This window comes from Trachemys scripta, chromosome 3 (assembly GCF_013100865.1).
Source record: "Trachemys scripta elegans isolate TJP31775 chromosome 3, CAS_Tse_1.0, whole genome shotgun sequence".
In the NCBI taxonomy this organism is placed as follows: Eukaryota; Metazoa; Chordata; order Testudines; family Emydidae; genus Trachemys; species Trachemys scripta.
The window spans coordinates 145,886,631-145,907,684 of NC_048300.1; the positions used below are offsets into that span (position 1 = coordinate 145,886,631).

The window sequence follows — 21,054 nt, forward strand, 5'->3', positions numbered from 1 at the left end:
CAGCTCTTCCATGAGGGAGAGAATCTTGAACACAGCTCGTCATATAAGGAAATTATTTTCCAAACAGTAATTTTAATTAATACCTGTAATCTGAATCCTGCTAATAGTTTCAGATATTAAACTATTTCTGCAATTAAAGCACTTCAGTGGTCCTTCAAGTAGCTCTGTTAAGGGGAATCACATTTCCAATACTTTACGCTAAGGCTGGTCTCTTTATCTTAACTGAGAAGTGGATGACAGACCACATGGAAATAAGCAACCGTTTCAGCACTGATGTTGGTGCTAGAAGTACGTCACCAAAGAGTTTCTGTGAGGCACAACAGTTAGTATATTAGTAAATATAAGTCTCTGGATGGGTGTAACATTAAAACTCTTGGTGTTTTAAAACTGTGCAATCAACATAGTCACTTTTTCTTTTCTGAGCACAGAGATTGAGCATTACTGAAAAGCATGCTCTGTCACTTCAGCCATGGCATGCAACTGATTTGAATTCCCAGAGACAAATGGCATTCCCCACACTTAGGGTACATCTATACTTACCCGCTGGTTTGGCGGCAAGCAATCGATCTTCTGGGATCGATTTATCGTGTCTTGTCTAGACACGATAAATCGATCCCGGAAGTGCTCGCCGTCGACGCCGGTAATCCTGCTCCACGAGAGGAGTAGGTGGAGTCGACGGGGGAGCCTGCCTGCTGCGTGTGGACCTGCGGTAAGTACCTTTAAGTTCGAACTAAGATACTTCGACTTCAGCTACGTTATTCACATAGCTGAAGTTGCGTATCTTAGTTCGAACTGGGGGCTTAGTGTGGACCAGCCCTTAGATCTTGTTCCATGGGAAATAAGTAAACTTCAGATTTAATTTTAAGGGCAAGCAAATGCTTCTGAATTTTGCAATTCACCATTCCTTTATTCTTACTCTCAGGGTCTTTAAATATTCTGTTTTAAAAGAACAGCTTCTGTTCAGTAATAACAAATATTTCCTGTATGTGACTGTCTATCGTAAACAAAGGAAAAGGCAGATGCCAAGGGCCAAATACAATAATAGCTGGTGATTTGATTTCAACTGACTTCTGTTGAAGATACAGATAGCCTGTGTACTATGTTATGGAATATGTATAATAAAATGAGACCTTTTGCACTCTATAAATATATTAAATTTAATGAATACATTTGTCTGAAGCAGTTTACCAAAGACATCACTCACTATGTAGCAGTAAACATTTGGGCCAGACCCTCAGTGAGATTAAATTGGCATAACTCTATTGATTTCAATAGGGCTACACTGATTTACATCATCTAAGAATCTGGCCTTTCATTTTTAAAGAGTTGTATGTACACACATTAGTATACATTTCTGTTTTTGATTGATTTTTAATGTTGGTAGCAAACCACTGACTAATTAAACACATTTTATGTGGTGCTAACAGCCAATGTATACATTAGTATACATTTCTGTTTTTGATTGATTTTTAATGTTGGTAGCAAACCAATGACTAATTAAACACATTATTATGTGGTGCTAACAGCATGTATTTATCATGCAGCTTTGACCACCTTTCCTGGATTCTGCTCACTAGTCCATCTCCCCCAGGATGACTTCTAACATTCCAAGTGTAAAAATATAATTAGGAAGGCCAAAAAACAATTTGAAGAACAACTAGCAAAGATTAAAAAAGTAATAGCTAATTTTTTTAAGTACATCAGAAGCAGGAAGCCTGCTAAACAACCAGTGGGGCAATTGGACAATTGAGATGCTAAAGGAGCACTCAAGGACGATAAGGCCATTGTGGAGAAATTGAATGAATTCTTTGTATCAGTCTTCATGGCTGAGGATGTGTGAGAGATTTCCAAACCTGAGCCATTCTTTTTAGGTGACAAATCAGAGGAACTGTCCCAGATTGAAGCATCAGTAGAAGAGGTTTTGGAACAAATTGATTAATTAAACAGTTATAAGTCACCAAGACCAGATGGTATTCACCCAAGAGTTCTGAAGGAACTCAAATGTGAAATTGCAGAAATACTAACTGTAGTTTGTAACCTGTCATTTAAATCAGCTTCTATACCAGATGACTGGAGGATAGTTAATGTAACGCCAATTTTTAAAAAGGGCTCCAGAGGAGATCCGAACAATTACAGGCCAATAAGCCTGACTTCAGTACCAGGCAAACTGGTTGAAACTATTGTAAATAACAGAATTGTCAGACACATAGAGGAATATAATTTGTTGGGGAAAAGTCAACATGGTTTTGGTAAAGGGAAATCATGCCTTACCAATCTACTTGAATTCTTTGAGAGGGTCAAGAATCATGTGCATAAGGGGGATCCAGTGGATATAGTGTACTTAGATTTTCAGAAGGCTTTTGACAAAGTCCCTGACCAAAGGCTCTCAAGCAAAGTAAGCTGTTATGGGATAAGAGGGAAGGTCCGCTCATGGATCGGTAACTGTTAAAAGGTAGGAAACAAAGGGTAGGACTAAATGGTCAGTTTTCAGAATGGAGAGAGGTAAATATTGGTGCCCCATGGGGGTCTGTACTGGGACCAGTACTATTCAACATATTCATCTAGAAAAAGGGGCAAACAGTGACGTGGCAAAGTTTGCAGATGATACAAAACTATTCAAGATAGTTAAGTTCAAAGCAGACTGTGAAGAGTTACAAAGGGATCTCATAAAATTGGGTGACTGGGCAACCAAATGGCAGATGAAATTCAATGATGGGGTCTAAATTAGCAGTTACCACTCAAGAAAGAGATCTTGGAGTCATCATGGAGAGTTCTCTGAAAACATCCACTCAATGCGCTGTGGCAGTCAAAAAAGCGGACAGAATGTTGGGAATCATTAAGAAAGGGATAGATAATAAGACAGACAATATCATATTGCCGCTATATAAATCCATGGTATGCCCACATCTTGAATACTGTATGCAGATGTGGTCACCCCATCTCAAAAAAAGATATATTGGAATTAGATAAGGTTCAGAAAAGGGCAACAAAAATGATTAGGGGTATGGAAAAGCTTCCATATGAGGAGAGATTGTTAAGACTGGGACTTTTCAACTTGGAAAAGAGACGACTAAAGGGGGATATGATAGAGGTCTATAAAATCATGACTAGTAAGAGAAAGTAAATAAGGAAGTGTTATTTACTCCTTCTTTTAACACAAGAAGTAGGGGTCACCAAATGAAATTAAGAGGCAGCAGGTTTAAAACAAACAAAAGGAAGTATTTTTTCACACAACACACAGTGAACCTGTGGAACTCTTTGCCAGAGGATGTTGTGAAGGCCAAGATTATAATAAGGTTAAAAAAAGAACTAGGTAAGTTCATGGAAGATAGGTCCATCAATGGCAGGGATGATGTCCCTAGCCTCTGTTTGCCAGAAGCTGGGAATGGGAGAGAGGGGATGGATCACTTGATGATTACCTGTTCTGCTCATTCCCTCTGGGGCACCTGACATTGGCCACTGTCTGATGACAGGATACTGGGCTAGATGGACCTTTGGTCTGACCCAGTATGGCAGTTCTTATGTTCAATTTCCCATGACCTATCAGGACTGAGATTCTCACCTTTACACTCCCCGGCAGTATCTACAGGACTAAGAGGGCTTGGTATGTAGTATCATATTGGTCACACATTACTAAGGAAGCTTCCAATAGCAGGTGGAAGGAAAATGGCAAGACTTTTATCTTTTTAAAACATATCTAAAATAGTTTTTCCATTATGTGCATCTATGGAGCGAGCCTGGGCTAGGCCATACAACACAAAATGTTCATCTATGAAGTTTATTACCAGAAAATGTTCCCCTGCCAGGGGTTTTATTTCAGTTTGCAAGCACAGGCAGTACAGTGTTTCCACAGTCTTCCAGAAATTTGTAGAGACCCTCTTCAGAGGATTCTGCTTCAAACCCAATACAAAACAAAAACAAACCAACCAACAATGGGTTCACTTGCCAGAGCTTCCAGGAGAGAATACCAACACAGTCTCACTTCCTCCAGATCTCTCCCCAGCTGTGGGAAAGACATAGTTTATGGCCTTACCTGATGGTTTGCATTAGATCAGGATTAAAATATGGCTCTCAGGAAGGACTACATTTTCTAGCAACATTGCTCTCCCAGATCACAGAGAGAAGTCAACCAAGAACTACCCCGAGCCAGCCTTGACCTTCACCATTGAGGCTAGAGGTGGGTCCTAATCTATCCTTCACGTGGAGTTCCTACCTTACCGCCTAAACCTAAAATTGGCAACTTGAGCTTTTTAACAAACTCCAGATTGCTTCCCAGAGGAACCCTTCCTCCTCCCTTAGTGAGGATGTCCTCTGTCCCACAGGTATTTTTATGAGGCAACCTTGGAATGAAATATTGCTGGCCCAGGAGGATTTCCTCACAAGCTTTGCAGGGCCTATACACCTCTTTATCAATCCACTTTGAGGTGGGAGATTAGTTCATGTTCTATGCTTGATCAGTGTTTAGCAACTCTGCAGAGGCGAGGTGTGCTGGTGCTGTTTGTGTTATGTGGACATCTGTCTGTTAGGAACTCTACTAAAACCTAACTAATTTCATACAGACAAATGAAAAGTCATGGGAGCGTAATGACTTTTGATCACTATCAACTGGACTGGAATCATACCAATGAGCTAAAAGTGAAAGGCTGAATGATCCTGCATCTTGTCCAAGGCTTGTCATGAATTGTTTATCTCCCTTAAACAATAATAGTGAACAATGACTCCTTGCTAGACAAGGAAAATTCACAAAAAGAATAGGAGTACTTGTGGCACCTTAGAGACTAACAAATTTATTTGAGCAAAAGCATAAGCTTTCGTGGGCTTAAGGAAAATTCAGTGCTTTATTCGAAGGCTGAAAATTATGCAGCTGTTGCCTGTTAGTAGTAAACAAATAAGATGAGAAAAGATGCATTGGAGCCAAACAATGTGTTGTCCTCTAATTCCTCTTCAAACATAAAATAGTACGTTTTTAACAGGGCAAAAGATGAACAGTACAGTGCTCAGAGGTATTACTTTAGGACCAGAATTAATATATTAAGATAGAAAAGGGTTTGAAAAGTTGGGTGGCAACATTTGTAGAAGAGAAAATTATGTAGGTTAGTCATGAATACAGGAGACAGAGGAACTTTAGGGGGATCTACCTAAGCTAGGTATGATGGCAATGTTGGAGGGGTTGGGCCAAAGCCCTTAGCAGGTTTACCCAGTGATGAGAGCCCATGGGGCTGGCAGTAGGGGAACCCAGACCTTCCTTGTTCCAACCGGTTCCAACCCAGGGCCCTCAGACTAGCAGGTCAAATATGCGCCTGGGGGGCAGATGGCACCAAAACTGCTCCCTGGGTCACTTCCTACTACAGCCTCTGGCCCTCCAATGTCACAACAGGAGTCAGTTTATGGACTCGCTGGGCAGGGCAGGGCAGGTGGTTCTCACTGACAGCGATCTGGAGGCGTCTCAATCCCCGCCCACCATTCCCAAGCTCCAAGGGGGCCTTTGGCAGCTCTGCAGCACGGTTTGATCCAGGCAGTGTGGAGCTCCTGCAGCCTCTCTGCAAGAGCTATCAGCGCAGGACTGCTCCCTTGTTCTGTCCACCCTGACTGAGCTAGACTATTCCCTTTTGAGCTCTCCCTCCATTGTGAGCATGCCCAGCAGGTGTGGCTGGGCAAGACCTTCTGGTCCCGAAGCTGCTTGTTAACCCTTGGTTCCCCGGTGTAAAGCTTATCCACCCCATCATAGACAAATAAAATTGATTGTTGAAAAACACCAACGGAATGCGCATTGAAAGGTAAATTGTCAATTACTCATATTCACTTCTGGGTTCTAGAATGACTAAAACCACCTAGGAAAGAGATCTGAGCATCACTGTGGACAGCTCAGTGAAAATCTCTGCTCAATATGCAGTCGCCATTAACAAAATGCTAGGATGCAAACCTAATATTATACTGAAAATATTATAATGCTGTTCTAGAAATCAGTGGTATGTCTTCACCTAAAACACAAGTTCAGTCCTGGTCAGTATCTTTGAAAAAATACAAAGCTAAAATAAATGAGGTTCTGAGCTTTGTGATGAAAATGATTAGGAGGCACAGAGTGACTTCTTTGTGAGAAAAAATGTTTAATTCAGAGAGGAAAGGAATAAAAGAGAACAGAATAGAAATATACAAAACAATAAGTGGTATAGAGAAGAAGGTCTGGACACTTCTATTTAACCTATCTTATAATACAAGCACAACGAACTAGCAGTGAAATGGAAAGGCAAGAGATTTAAAACAGAAGGAAATAATTTTTTACAGAATGAATAATTAACCCATGTAAATCTGCCAGACTAGATGATTAAAGTCAAGAGTTTAGGAATTTAAAAAGATTTTTTTATATGAATAATAAACAATGGCCATATAAGATAGTGAAAAAAATTCCTTTTAGATACTACAGGGCTTCTTGTTCTGGAGCATCTCATACTGGTCACTGTCAGAGGTAGGACAGTGGAATAGAAGGACAGCTGATCTTATCTGGGTTGACAAATTCTGTGTTCCTATGCTGCCTAATTAAATTTGGTATAACAAAAGTAAATGGTTTTCTTATAAGTAGCATGATATTTAGGTAGCTTTGCTATTTTTATTACAAAACAAATCACAACACATCTGCACATCCAAAACCTTAAAAGGATGTGGTAGTGGGTTTAGGTAAGTGGTTGAACAATGCATTAATCTTTAGTTAACCATTAGCGTATTTATATTATACAGTATTTTCCTGTGTGTTCCATGGAGGAATCTTTGACACAAGGTAGGGCTCAGTGTATAGATTTGTTTGTTTATAGCTGATTTTAGATAGCACTTCTGATATCACCCGGAATGCCTTTAGTACACAATATTGTTTGCAGTGTTTTTGAAGCAGTGTTGGTCCCAGAATAGAGAGACAAAATGAAGTAATACCTTTTTCTTTATGTAAGCTCAAAAGCTTGTCTCTTCCACTAACAGAAGCTGGTCCAATAAAAGATATTATCTCACCCACTTGTCTCTTTAGTATACAATGTTATTCAAAATACTTCTGATATCCTTATACATTCAATTTAGAATATTCTGTATCGGTCAAGGTACAAGAGAAGCTTGAAATGTTACTTCTCTATTGGAAAGAGAGTATTGGTGCACCCGCCCTGTATCTGAGAAAGACAAGTTAATTTTAAAAGTATGTTTGTTCTCTGTCAATGGATTACATCAAGGATTTTAAATGAATAGCTCTGATTTAAGTGCCAAAATGTCCTTTATGTGAAGCACAGTTTTCACAATGCTTCCTTTTAAGTATATAGTTGCTATGGTTATTGTCCATGGGTTTAACTATATATTTTAAGCCACAGAGGTACATAAATTTGGACAGCTGCCTCCTCCTTTCAGTACCTTTTTTTACCCCATTAAATACTCCTGAGGCTGTATCCGAACAGCTCAATTAACACTTCCTAACCGAAACTGATGAGAACAGTTAAATTTTACTGGCTAAGGAAGTGAGTTGGTAATAATAAAATGGACCACCAACCTTGATTGTAGGTTTATAAAACCTAGGGGGGCTGTGGGAATAGATATGAATAAGATTAAAATATGTAATATATTTTAGTAATTTTTAGTTGTTGTTACAATAAAATCGCACTTCAGTAATATAAGAAAGCTCCTTGTGTTGATGCTTTTTCATTAAACTACCTTACAGTGACACTCACCCAACTCACTTGGATCATAGTGGCTTAATGGTAGTTCCGGTTTAAAACAGAGTCTGTTTTCGAAGGAAATTCTTTTTTTTTAATCACATTTTCCCATCAAAATATTTTGATTTTTCAACCAAAAAAAATTAACCAAAAACTTGTTTTTGTTACAAAAAATACTTTCTGTAAAAAATTAGCTTTTAAAAAACAATGACTGAAAATTTTACCAAAAAATCAAACCAAACCCCCGAAATTAGAACTTTTACTTAAAAATAATCCCCCCCAACTCAAATATTTTTACCAAATATTTCTTGGGGGTTTTTTGGTCAAAAAAATTGTTTTCCATTGTTGTGAAACTCATTTCAAGCTGTTTCTTGGCCATAGGAAAATTGAGAGCTCTAAAAGTTTCTTCAAAAATAAATTTGTTCAGTCCAGCTCTGTTTCTAACAAAATGCCTTACCTCTCACAGTTACAAGCCATGTTGTAACCAAAATAAACTAACAATAATCTATTCCAGCAGTTTTTTATTAACCATTAAATAAACCTCTTCGCTTATCATACTTGTCCTCTGGCTACATTTTTTTGGGTATCTTCCAAGATGAAAATGCATAAATACAAAAAGTACTTATACTTAATTAGGATTAACTCAGAGCAGAATACCAGAAATAACCGTTGAACTTCTGCTATAAAGACTTTGAAACTATGAATTAAAAAATTCTTTGATATTTATCACAAACCTCAAATCAATGCTACAGGACAAATGGGAAATAATTCTCAACAATCTTAGGAATTTCAGTTTGGACAGCTGAATTGAAGAGCTGTTTACTTTGCAAAATGCTTGAGTAATATGGACTTTTTTGCTTATGTGGTAAATGAAATAAAAAGTTTTTCCATTGACTTCAATCAGCTTTGGATCAGGCCCTCAGTGAACTCAATAGCAAATTGATTTGAAATACTGATGAGGTTAATCCTTGAAGGAAGCAACATATCCTGGTGTTGATGTTAAGAAAGTTTACTTTGATAGAATGCAAAAAGTGCTGAGAAAAATCTGAGGGGCATCATACAGCATGTGGTCAATGTTTCCAGTTTTGAAAACAGGTCAGACAGTTGGGAACACGGCATTTAAAATTCATACTGCTCCTGTAATAAAACCCCTGGAGAGAGATCCAGGAGATTCTATGGGATTAATCCTGCAGAATTTCTGACAATGTTGCCGATTGGTCGTAGGGATTGTGGAAGTGAAGGGAGTATCAACCCTGCAAATCCCAGAGAAAAGTAGACATCTGTAGACTGGCTGTCACTTCAATCAGCTCGAGAAGTACCTGCTACCTGGTGGCATGTCTCCCTAAGTAGCCTGACAAATCGCCTGACTTCCAATCCCAGAAGACCACAAGACCATCTTTCCTCTTTTAATTTCCACTGATTTTGGAAGTTTCACCAAGTTTCAAGGGGAACATGCCACAAAGAGCAACTGCCTTGGAGATCTGCTGAAACTACGTACCCTTCCTAGATTTGTGGAGCCCTGGCCACAGGGTTCTGGGTGATTGTGTGGGTGCTGTGGGATTGGAGGAGATTTGGGGTTGACTCCTCTCCCCTTCCTCCACTCATTTCAGGATTATTTAACTTCATTTTATATTTATTTGCTGTCCACATATCACAGCATAAGGGAACATAGAGCCCTAATACAAGGAGGGAAAAGAGGAAAGCAGGCCTAATTTGTTAAATGGACATATGAAGATTAATTCCAGCAATGAATAGAAGGCTTTTAAAAATATAAAGAATGTTGTTAAGCAAGAGCAAAGGGAGATCTCAGACATGATCAAAAACAAATTAACTAGATAATTGAGAGTAAACAAAAATTGAAACTTTCATGCTAGAGAATATGTCAGCTAATAATAAAGATGAATCTTCAAGTATATACACACATTAGAGATTCACAGAATATATGTATTCTGGGGCTATATTTGAAGATTCATAGTTATTATACACATACACTGTGATGCCAGTTATCTATTGCGAAAAGGGACTGCAAAGCGGCCACCGGGAATACCTGCTGCACAATGGGGCTTGCTCACTGGTGCACAGCTGCTGGAATAGCCCTATGCCCCCAGGCCCCAGAGTAAGGGGTGTGTCTTGTGCAAGAAATGGGAGTGTGGGAGGCTCACACTACATTCCAGACGGTCTCCTGTGGGCCATGGGAAGCGAGCCATAAGTTAAGCAGTTCTGAGGCTGCTTTCAGGGATATTGGGGCTGCCCCAGCCACTAAATAGCTACCAAAATAGAGGGAGTGAAAAGAAGGTTTGAAACCTTCTTTGCCTACTCCTGGCCCCTCCATTCCTGTGTTCAGCTCAGGGTCAGCCTTACTGAGAAATGGGGCCTATAGGCCTGCTGAAGAATAATACTGGAGAGTCAGCGAGAAGGGGCGATATCATTAGATCTTTAGGTCATTAGAGTATCTTGGCCAGCTCTCTGCTCTTTGGATCCAGTTTCCTTGTTTTGGGGCCTTGGCACAAACCTCCAGTGCAATGTTGAAGAATGTGTTTTCTGCATGACCCTGCATGTTATGTTAAGGATTTACACTACATTTTGTCTCCAAAAGGGATTTAGAGCATAGATCTCAGTCATACCTTGATTTCCTTTTAAAAACTCATCTTCCTGATCAGTGGCCTCCTTTTTTCCATCAGAGAACCAGGGGAAAAAGCAGCATATGAGAAAGGGGAAAGGAACAGGGGGGAGGAAATTCCTCCAAAGCAAATTGATGGGAATCACTGGTGTCAGATGGATCTGCTGGCTGTCCTAACTGAAAAATAGATGATCTTTTTTTATCTTATACATTTCCATGCCTCATATTTCAAAGTAACATATTGCTGCTGTGATTAAAATTCTCAACAGTGAGAACTAGAAAAAGTGAGAAAGATTCGCTGTGGTCTAATGAAAATGCATCCTGCTGTACAAAGATAAGAAGTGATTTCTAATCTACTTATACAAACAGCATGGGTGAAATCCTGATCCCAATGAAATCAAGGGCAAAAATCCTACTGATTTCAATGGGGTCATGATTTCATCCCAAGGCTCTAACTAAACACAGTCGGTACTTTAGCTAAAAGGTAGTGGCAGTAGATCTGATTTGTGGTCTCACACTGGTTTCATGTTGGATTAATTTAATTAGCATCAGTGGGGTTGCTTCTTAATTACACCAGCGTATGTGAGGAAAGAATCAGGCTCAGTATGTGGCTGGATAGAGAAGAGAGAGTTACCTTGGAAGTCAGTACGTTTGGGAAGAAGATTAGAAAGTGAAACCAGCATATACAACTGTATCTATATAAGTACAGCTAATTATTATTTTGCAACATGATTTGGCGTTAAATGAAACAACGTTTTCAAAACTGGTTTTAAGCATCTGCACCAGACCAGCACTCCATGAACAATTAGTGATGCTAAGCCATGCGATTCGGAGCCATGTTCTAAGCTACCCCTTCTGAGTGAGGTTTGAACATGGTTAACACAATTGTAACATAGTTTTCAAATTACATAGTGTGGAGGCAAAATATGCTCCAGTGATATTTTTAAACTATGTGCCCTGTGAACAAGACCTTAGAAAATCATGGACCAAGTTGCTTTTTCAAGTTAATGGCCCAGATTCAGATCTCACTTACAATGATCCAAGTCTAGAAGAACCCTTTTAAACAAACTGGAGTTACTCCAGACATGTGCCAGCAGAAATGAGACCAGAATCACTCTTCTGATAATTTTAATATCTACTAAAGTATACAACTGAAAAGAAAATTACCCCCCTTTGCTTCTTAGCATTTATTAACTGCACTGAAAATTAAGCTCTTCATTACCAGAATGAATGCTCACCATCTTTTATCAGCTCTATCTGCTTGCATATTTAAATTAGTTTTTTAAGATAATAAACCTGATCCTTTTCCCATTGAAATGAATGAAAACACTCCTACTGACTCTGATGGGTGCAGGATCAAGCCTCATATATGTCCCAAAAGATAGACTTCTTATGAAGCAAAGCAACGATTTCTTTACACCTCCTGTATCTTGTACAAATTTACATCAATACCCCAGAGATCTCTGCTTTGTCTCCTGCAAAGTGTAATGTCAGTCATGATTCAGAGCTCTTTGGTATAACAAATAGGATGTCCTTGACTGAAGTGCTGGTGCGAAATGCTTTCTGTGAATAAAACAAAACAAAACAAAAAAAGGAGATTGCACAATTGTACTCTGGAACTAGTTGTTTGGTATTTAAAATTCCTCTTCTAATGTTCCAGGAAAAAATGTATTTCTTTTCTTTATCAGTAAAATTATCTCATGTCATATAATGCCAGGTATTCCTTTCAGCTACAGTGGTGTAAAGCCATTGACTTAATGGAATTGCACCAGGTTAACTGAGAGGTGAGTCTGGCTCCAATTTCTTTACCATAGTTTCCCTTTTTCCTCTCATAGGCCAATTCAGAGTTTTTGAAAGCACTCTTGGATCATTTGTCAATTGCAATAACAGATGATATGTTCTGCAAATGTCAAGTTGGTTTTATATCACTTTCTCATTTATTTCCTATTCTGCTGGGATCCACAAATAATTCAGTTAGAAATTACATGGGAAAATGTGTCTTGTACTGCTATAAGTGCTGCCATTCTGGTTAGCTATAGTTGTCCCCAGGGTTATTCCTTAAATGGTGACATCACTTGATGTGACTTCACTGCTGTGAGGCAAAATATTAAATAACATCCTCCTGAGGCGAACAAACAGTGCAGGTCTTATTAGTGACTCTAGGGACAGCTGGGATACAATGATTAGAGTTAGTTGGCTTGAACTGTCAGGCTGCCACTGGGGGAGGGAAGGGGGGCACAATCCCTGGCGCCAATCAGCTTCCAAGAAATGGAATATGTTTAGAGTAATAAGGCTAGAGAGGTCCCTTAGATGAAATATTTCATCCAAGAGAACATCTTGTTCTGAAAAGTTTTAATTTCATTGAGAATGACAGTAAATTGTCAGAGACAAGGTGGGTGAGGAAATACGTTTTATTGGAACAACTTCTGCTGGTGAGAGAGACCAGCTTTCAAGCCACACCAGGGGCGGTGCACAGGAATAAAAATTTGACCCCACTGTGGACCCTGTGCTCCCCTCTCCTACCCACCCTCACCACAGGGTACCCTATGCTGTCACCACCAGGGACCCCATGCTCCCCCCTTGACTGATGCCTTCCTTGCCTGCCCCACCCCCACAGGCTCTGTTCACTACCTCTCTACTATTGGTTAGGAGGACTATCACCTGTATCATCTCAGCTGTTCATTGGTGGACACAGAGAAATGAGTGGGGTGGGTGAGCTCCAGAGAATACTGGCTCCTGGAGGACGGGCTTCGGCTGACAAATGCTGTAACTAAAAGCTCTGTCAGGTCCCACCCTAGCCCCGGGGCTGGAGGAGTTCTGTGCCTCTGCCAATTATTGGGGCCCTATGCCCCTGCTTGTTCCCCCCACCCCCCACGTGAATGCCCCTGAGCCACACAGAGCTGTTCTTCAGATCTTTGGAAAGGTCATGGATCTGAAGAAGAGCTCTGTGTGGCTCAAAAGCTTGTTTCTCTTACCAACAGAAGTTAGTCCAGTAAAAGATATCACTTCATGCACCTTGTCTTTCTGATATCCTGGGACTGATACAGCTACAACTACACTGCATACAGTAAACTGTCAGATCAGAATTTGGCGTTAAATATTTCTAGTTCTAGTTTTCTATACCCTTTGCCACGATATATATATATATATACAAAGACTATATAAGTGAGAGCAACATTTACATGTTAATGTCTGGTTTGCACATTTCAGAGGTGCTAACTCATCATCAGTGTATGTGCAATGTGCCCACCCATTTAATGGCATCATCATCAGTCAGATGGAGACCCGGTAGCCCACCATCAAAATAAGTCAGTGGGCACTCATCAAGGATATGCAACATAGTCTAAAGTGGTCATTAGAAAACTCCCATTTAAAAAGATTGGCTACACAGTTGCTCTGTCCTGTTTAAAACTGGTTCAGAGATATCCACATGTACCTTGCCAGATCAAAACCTATAGATGGTTGGGTCAGTAGTGAGAGAGTGATTAATGAGTGTCGTCATTGACCACTTCTTGCGTCAAGCAGATTCCATTGTCATGTCCTGTGATGGCATAAATGACCATAAAGGGCATCTAGAACAGTGCTTCTCAAAGTCGGGCCGCCGCTTGTTCAGGGAAAGCCCCTGGCAGTCCGGGCCAGTTTGTTTACCTGCCACATCCACAGGTTCGGCCGATTGCAGCTCCCACTGGCCACGGTTTGCCGCTCCAGGCCAGTGGGGGCTGCGGGAAGTGGTGTGGGCCGAGGGATGTGCTGGCCGCCCTTCCTGCAGCCCCCATTGGCCTGGAGCGGCGAACTGCGGCCAGTGGGAGCCGTGATCTCCTGAACCTGCAGACGTGGCAGGTAAACAAACCTGCCCGGACCGCCAGGGCTTTTCCCTGAACAAGCGGCGGACCGGCTTTGAGAAGCACTGATCTAGAAGACAGGTGAGTTGGCAGGTGGTTGAAGAGGTCTGCATACAATGGCAGGTCGCTATTGTCACGGATCTTGGCCAGCAGCATGACACAGGCCTTTTCACAGTGAATATGGGGCAGTGTTACGTTACTAAATATCAGTAGCCATGGCAATGGAGTTGTCCGTAAAGTCTCCGTAACAATATGCATCGCTTTGTTAAGCTCTACATTGACCAGCCTCAGGTGAGACGAGCAACACCAGTCAGGAGCACAGTACTCTGCTGTTGAATAGCAGAGGGCAAGGGCTGATGATCTAAGCATTCGGGCGTTTGTACCTCAGGTTGGACTGGTCCATTTTCTGAGCAGGTTGTGCTGAGTGGTGACTTTGGCTGCTGTCTTCCTCAAGTGGTTGTGGTACATTAATGATCTATCCAATGTCACACCAAAGTAAACTGGGGTTGGATCATGCCGCATTCTTATTTAAAAATGTGTTGGTGTTCTATTGCCCAATAATTATTCCACTGCTTGAACAAAACATTTACCTCAGGCCTCCTCCTTTATGGCTTCAAAAATGTTTCTTCAAGGTTTGGAAAATCCTCATTATAGAGCTTTCTCCAGCTTATCTTCCTTTTCATTAGAGGCTGGTATCACAGCTAGAAACCCCCCCCCCCGAGGTCAATAAGTACAATAAATGTTGTTTTTATAGAACTGGCCAATAGATGTAAGAAATAGCATTTTGTTAGCTTCCCATGATGTGCAAGGGTTTTAGTACTTTTCTTCATATTTATGTTTCTGGTTTTCAGGGAGTCATTTATGAAGTTAAAGTATCATGAGATCTGGTTTTCTCATAGTATTTAAATTATTGGATGGGGAAGAATACCTCAGGACAATCAAATCTCTTTTTATTTCCTCACTATAAATATGTGTCTGAGGTAGAAGGGGCCGATGAATGACAAGTATAAATATAGAGCTATTCAGGCATGTTGTGGTTTACCAGAATAGAGAGATTCGCCTTTATTTAGGTCTCTGCAGGAACTGCATGCACATTGCTAATGCACACCTTGAACAATAAACTGGCTTATTAGGATGAACTGAGGGAGATAACTGAGACTGCTGACACTCTGTGAGAATGGCTCACTTCATATTGCTTAGAGTGTTAGAGAATTTCTGGACTTGAAAGATATTTTTATGCTCTGGGTCCCTTTATCCTTTCAATGATAACCCTCTGTCTTTCATACTTATCCTTGCCCCAGCAAATCACAGGTCTGAAGGATTCTCATTGTCTGATACTCCCCTTGCAGTGGCACTCAGTAGTTTCTAGCAGTTATAAAGGTCCATCCATTGAATCATAGACAATACCGGACAATATCAGACAATACCACACAGATATATGTTTCTACTTTTAAAAAAATCTTTCCTTTAACGTGTTTTTTCTTGACCCACATTTCTTGGCCTAAAAACCAGTAACTGGCATTAGTATCAATAAACACAGCTGTAATAAAGATGCTTTTGCAAGCACGACAGCAGGCATAAGGGCATGCATATTGTCACTGCTCTGTATGTACTGTATTTAAACCTTTCTTCTGATAACACTAACAAAAACACTAACAGTGTGCCATAATGAAATACAATCACACAACACACCACCAGCTGCAGTTACTGTCTAAAAATGTCCATACCAGACCACATTATTTAAGCAGTTCTAGAATAGATTGGGATTTGTTGACTTGTTTACTTAAAGTCACTGTTTGAATCACGCCTGATGATGTTGTACAGATGAATTCAAGGACTATATCAGAACTTAGACTTTTAAAATTAGTGTTGGTTAAACAGTTACAAAACTTAATATTGATTTAAAGAGTTTTATCATGTTTTTGGTTGGATTCAAATATTTGTCTACAGTGTTTGAACCCCAAACACTGAATCATTGTACTGCTGCCTGAAAATCAGAAAGTGAAACTGATTAGAAACAATAAGGAAACTGACCAGTCTAATTCAGTTTCCCAGGCTGAAGACTTGTCTTCACTGAAGCATCAGGTCCTGTTATCTACACTGGAGTTAGCCTAGCTCAAGTGAGAGCATTCACACTGCAAAACAACATTCAGACAGCACAGAATGTTTTGTGTTAGAGGCACAGAGTAAATGAGTCCCCACTGCATTACTAGCTCAAGCATCAGCATCACACCACATTCAACCCATACCTCCTAATGCGCCAGACAGTTCCAGTTGAAAGCACCACTTAACTTGAGCTAGAGATATTTGTGTACAGACAAAAGTTGGACTTAGGGTTATCAACCCTGCCAGGTTCTCCGGGAGTCTCCTGGAATCAGGCCCTAGCTCCCAGAGGCTACTAAAGCCAAACCGGGAAATTTTAGGTGCTGAAAGTCCAGCGGTGCAGTGGGGCTAAGGCAGGCTCCCTGCCTGCCCTAGCTCACGCTGCTCCCAAAAGCAGCTGGCATGTCCCTGCAGCCCCTGGGGGGGGACTCCAGGTGGCTCTGCACGCTGCCCCTGCCCCGAGCGTCGACTCCGCAGCTCCCATTGGCTGGGAACTGTGGCCAATGGGAGCTGTAGAGGCGGGTTTACAGGTGTGGGCAGAGCACAGAGCCCCCTGCCTCTCCCCTCAGGGGCCACAGGGATGTGCCAGCTGCTTCTGGGAGCTGCGCGGAACCAGGGCAGGCAGGGAGCCTGCCTAAGCCCCACTGTGCCGCCGACCGGAGGTAAGTGTCTCCTGGCCGGAGCCTTCACCCCACACGTCTTCCTGCATACAAACCCTCTACCTCAGCTCCCTCTTGCACCCAAACTCTCTCCCAGAGCCTGCAACTCTCACCTCCTCCCACACCCAAATGCCATGCCCCAGTCCTGAGCCCCTCCAGCCCCCAAACTTCCTCCCAGAGCTTGCACCCACAACCCCTCCTGCACCCCAACCCCTGCCCCAGGCTCATCCCAGAGCCCCTTCCCACACTCTGAACTCCTTGGCCCTACCCCCTAACCCAGAGCCCGCACCCCCTCCTGCACCCCAAACCCTACCCAGCCCGGTGAAAGTGAGTGAAGGTGGGGAAGAGCAAGTGATGGAGGGAGGGGGGATGGAGTGAGCAGGGCCTTGGGGAAGGGGCAGGGCCAGGGTGTTTGGGTTTGTGTGATCAGACAATTGGCAACAGTAGTTGGACTAGGGGCAATATTTGAGTTATACCCTGAGCTAACAGTGCAGTGAAGACAAACTGTCTGCTGAAATGAAAAAAGTGAACAAGTGCCTGAAAGTAAAATAGATTTGACAGAGTCTTTCAGCTTTAATAATATGAAGTGTTATTAATAACTCTGGTAAAGATATATTTCTTTAATGTGCATTTTTTATCTTGACTGCTCTAAAACTGTATGGAAGATGTATTCTACTGTATATAGAACATTTAGGCCCAGTGAGTTTCTCTGAGCATAATTATTCTAGAGTCAGTTACTCTGCACTCTGGAGAATTGCAATTAAACTCTCAGTTGAGCAGGTGTGAAAAATGTCTCTTGCCCAGGAAAAACCTGCAGTGCAACTTTGAGCAAGTAGTGGGAGAAAAAGCTGTGTTGATGGTTTAGAAATGAACATTATCAGAGATCAGAGTGTACTTCTTGCTTTCCCAGAAGTTTCCATTACAGAGAAGAACCCTAATGTGATATATTTTCTTTTTTGGGGGGATGAGGTTAGGGTGTGGGGCAGAATGGAATTTTCTACTCTTTGTCAAATCTTGTGACTTTTATAGATATGATTTTACATCATAATATTTGGCAAAGAAATATCCAAGCATATATAAAGAAAATTGCCTCTTCATTTAAGGAAGCAGGATAGATTAACTGGGCCTTAACATGCAGACATAACTGACCAAGGCTTCCATTACACAGCATGACCAAGGAGGATAATTGCTATTTAATTTCCCCTGCCCCAATCTCAGTCATTACATGGGCAGCTCAGTGCTAGAGTATAACAAACATGTAAGGTACCAGGGAGGCAAGCATAGAATCATAGGACTGGAAGGGACCTCAAGAGGTCATCTTGTCCAGTCCCCTGCAGCTATGGTCGGATTAAGTATTATCTAGACCATCCTTGATAGGTTTTTGTCTAACCTGCTCTTAAAAATCCCCAATGATGGAGATTCCACCACCTCCCTAGGCAATTTGTTCCAGTGCTTAACTACCCTGACATGAAGATTTTCCTAATCTCTAACCTAAACCGCCCTTGCTGCACTTTAAGCTCATTGCTTCTTGTCCTATCCTCAGAGGTTAAGGAGAACAATTTTTCTCCCTCCTCCTTGTAACAACCTTTTACGTTCTAGAAAACTATTATCATGTCCCCTCTCAGTCTTCTCTTCTTCAGACTAAACAAACCCAATTTTTTCAATCTTCCCTCATTGGTCATGTTTTCTAGACCTTTAATCATTTTTGTTGCTCTTCTTTGGACTTTCTCCAATTTGTCCACATCTTTCCTGAAATGGTAGGCACTTCAGCAGGTAGGCCTCATAGAGGCTAGCCCTGATACTAGCTATGGCAAGTCCCAGTAACCATTCAGACACACAGCTAAGTGAAAGGGTATTTTACTAGGGCTGGCAGGAAAGAGATAAGTTGCAAATACCCTAGATACAGAGGCTTGAACGGGTACAGTTCAAAGTGAGCAATAGCAATTAGAGGGTTAGGACTCTTCAGGCCTGGTGCCTGGAGGGCCCTGTCTAGGTCAGTTTCTATTCAAGGAAATAGAAGCTTTCCTGTTTCCAAGCCAGGCTCAGTTAGTGACTCTTATTGGGGCCCCTTTGCACTGGCTCCCAGCCCAGCTGCTGCTGCTACCCCGTAAGTCTCACACAGACTTGCATCCAGCTGTCACAGCTGGTTTCACACACAGTTAACGTTTGCATTCAGTTCCTGGAGGTTCCCCTCTACATTCAATTTCACTGCGACTCTTGGCTCACCATGTGGCTGGTGGCTACCTAACACAGGCTGGCCACTTCCTGGTTCACCTTACCTGGCCAGGAGGAAGGGGATGTGCAAATGGGGAGGGGGCTGATGGGAGTTGTGTTGTCCCCTGCTTAGCATATCCATCCAAAAATATAAAAGTGATATTGATGTAATTTTGAGCAGTTTAAATACGGAGGTAGGTTTAAGCTTTTAATAATAATCAGCATTTCCATCCAGAAACATTTGCTATTTAACTCTTGTGTAGCCATCTTATTGGTATGCATAGTCAAGGAGGATGTCGCATTTTCTACAACATATAAATCTCTACTGTTTTTTGTTCTCTTCATTAATCACAATTTAGAAAATTGAGTAGGCTTTAAAATGTCTTCCAATACATAATTCAGGAGTGATGTGTAAGGGAATATCAACTAGTATAACTACACTTTCTTCTTGCCCCTCACTGTATATTTTAAGTTATACCAATCACAAGTTTTTAGATGGTTGGGAGGTAAAAGCATCGAGCCCAATTCACTGCCTGGGTTTTATAGTTTTCTTCCAATAAAACCCATGCTGACAATCCTCAGTGGTGGAAAGTCTGCCAGGAGTAAGGACAGTGACTTACAATGCCTGCACCCCTGTTATGCTAGGTGAGCTGGAATTGGGCATTACAGCTCCCAAGGCAGGTTAGGGTCAGGCTGGCTCCCTGGCAGGAATATAAAGCTGCTCTCCCTGGCAAAACACTCAGGAAAGGGCAACAGCTCCATCGCCTCCTGCACTCCTCCAGCAGTGAAGCTCCTTTCCAGTTCAGAGACTGCAAACACTCTTGGGAAAATAAGCCCAGAATTCTTTATCTGTTGCCCATCATTCCTTGGAGGTCGGCTGAAAAATATTTAAGTAAAGAAATAAGTAACACTTAGCACAGAACTACCCGGAAAAATATTTTCTCAGTTTATGTATAATTCTTGAGGAATGGTAATTTTTCTACTTGTATGCATCTTTCTAGTCTAATTTGCCAACCAGGACTTTATAGGTCCCTAATCTTTTCTTGTGTATTTTTCAGATTTAGATGCCTACAATTAGGCATCTAAATCTATATTTAGGTACATAAAAAATGGCCTGATTTTCAAAGGTACTTGGCACCTGCTCAATGCCTTTCAGTGACTCTGGAAACCAGTAAAAAGCAACAGAGGGTCCTGTGGCACCTTTGAGACTAACAGAACAGAAGTACTTGCATCTGAAGAAGTGAGGTTCTTACCCACGAAAGCTTATGCTCCCAGTACTTCTGTTAGTCTCAAAGGTGCCACAGGACCCTCTGTTGCTTTTTACAGATTCAGACTAACACAGCTACCCCTCTGATTCTGGAAACCAGGCCACTTTTACATCATGTGCCTAATACTAGTCATAGGAGTTTGAAAATTTTGGCCAATGTATTTTTTTCAATATACCTCTGTTACTACCAGTACCTCTTTTATGAATAGCACTTTATATTACCAATGCAAAACTAATTTTAAGATACTTTATTGTTTGTCATATTTACTTATCTTGGGCGGTAGGGGCCAGATTTTCAAAAAAGAGTTCAACTCAAAGAACTGGGGCTAGATATGAAAATGAGCTCAGTTCCCATTTAGACACCTAAATCAGGTCCAGATTTTCAGGAGTGTTCAGCATGTTGGGTGTTGCTGAGCTGGTTTTGGCCATAAGTGTCACAGTGGGGGGACTTTTGGTGTTGAGCAATTTTGAAAATCTGGCCCTACAGCCACGATGGTCACTTTCTTTTTCTGGCTCTCGTGCATTAGCCCAATGCTGATACACTTGATTTTCAAAGGTACTTGGCACCCCAAAATTCAAGGGTCTGTATCACTAAAAACAAACTTAGAGACATGTAGGGAGCCTGGCTGACTGAGACAAATGATATTTACCCTCCCTTGTATCC

General features: G+C 41.4%; 1 protein-coding gene across 3 annotated transcripts in view; it reads left to right on the forward strand.

Annotated features, from left to right (window-relative positions):
• Positions 1–21,054, forward strand: part of FILIP1 (filamin A interacting protein 1) — a 148,165-nt gene that overhangs the window by 19,856 nt on the left and 107,255 nt on the right. Inside the window, exon 2 of one of the 3 annotated variants that reach the window (XM_034766189.1) lies at positions 6,736–6,775. The exons of the other annotated variants lie outside the window; for them this stretch is intronic. The gene's annotated coding sequence lies outside the window, so the exon portion shown is untranslated. The remainder of the gene's footprint in view (positions 1–6,735; positions 6,776–21,054) is intronic. 3 annotated transcript variants of the gene reach the window in all.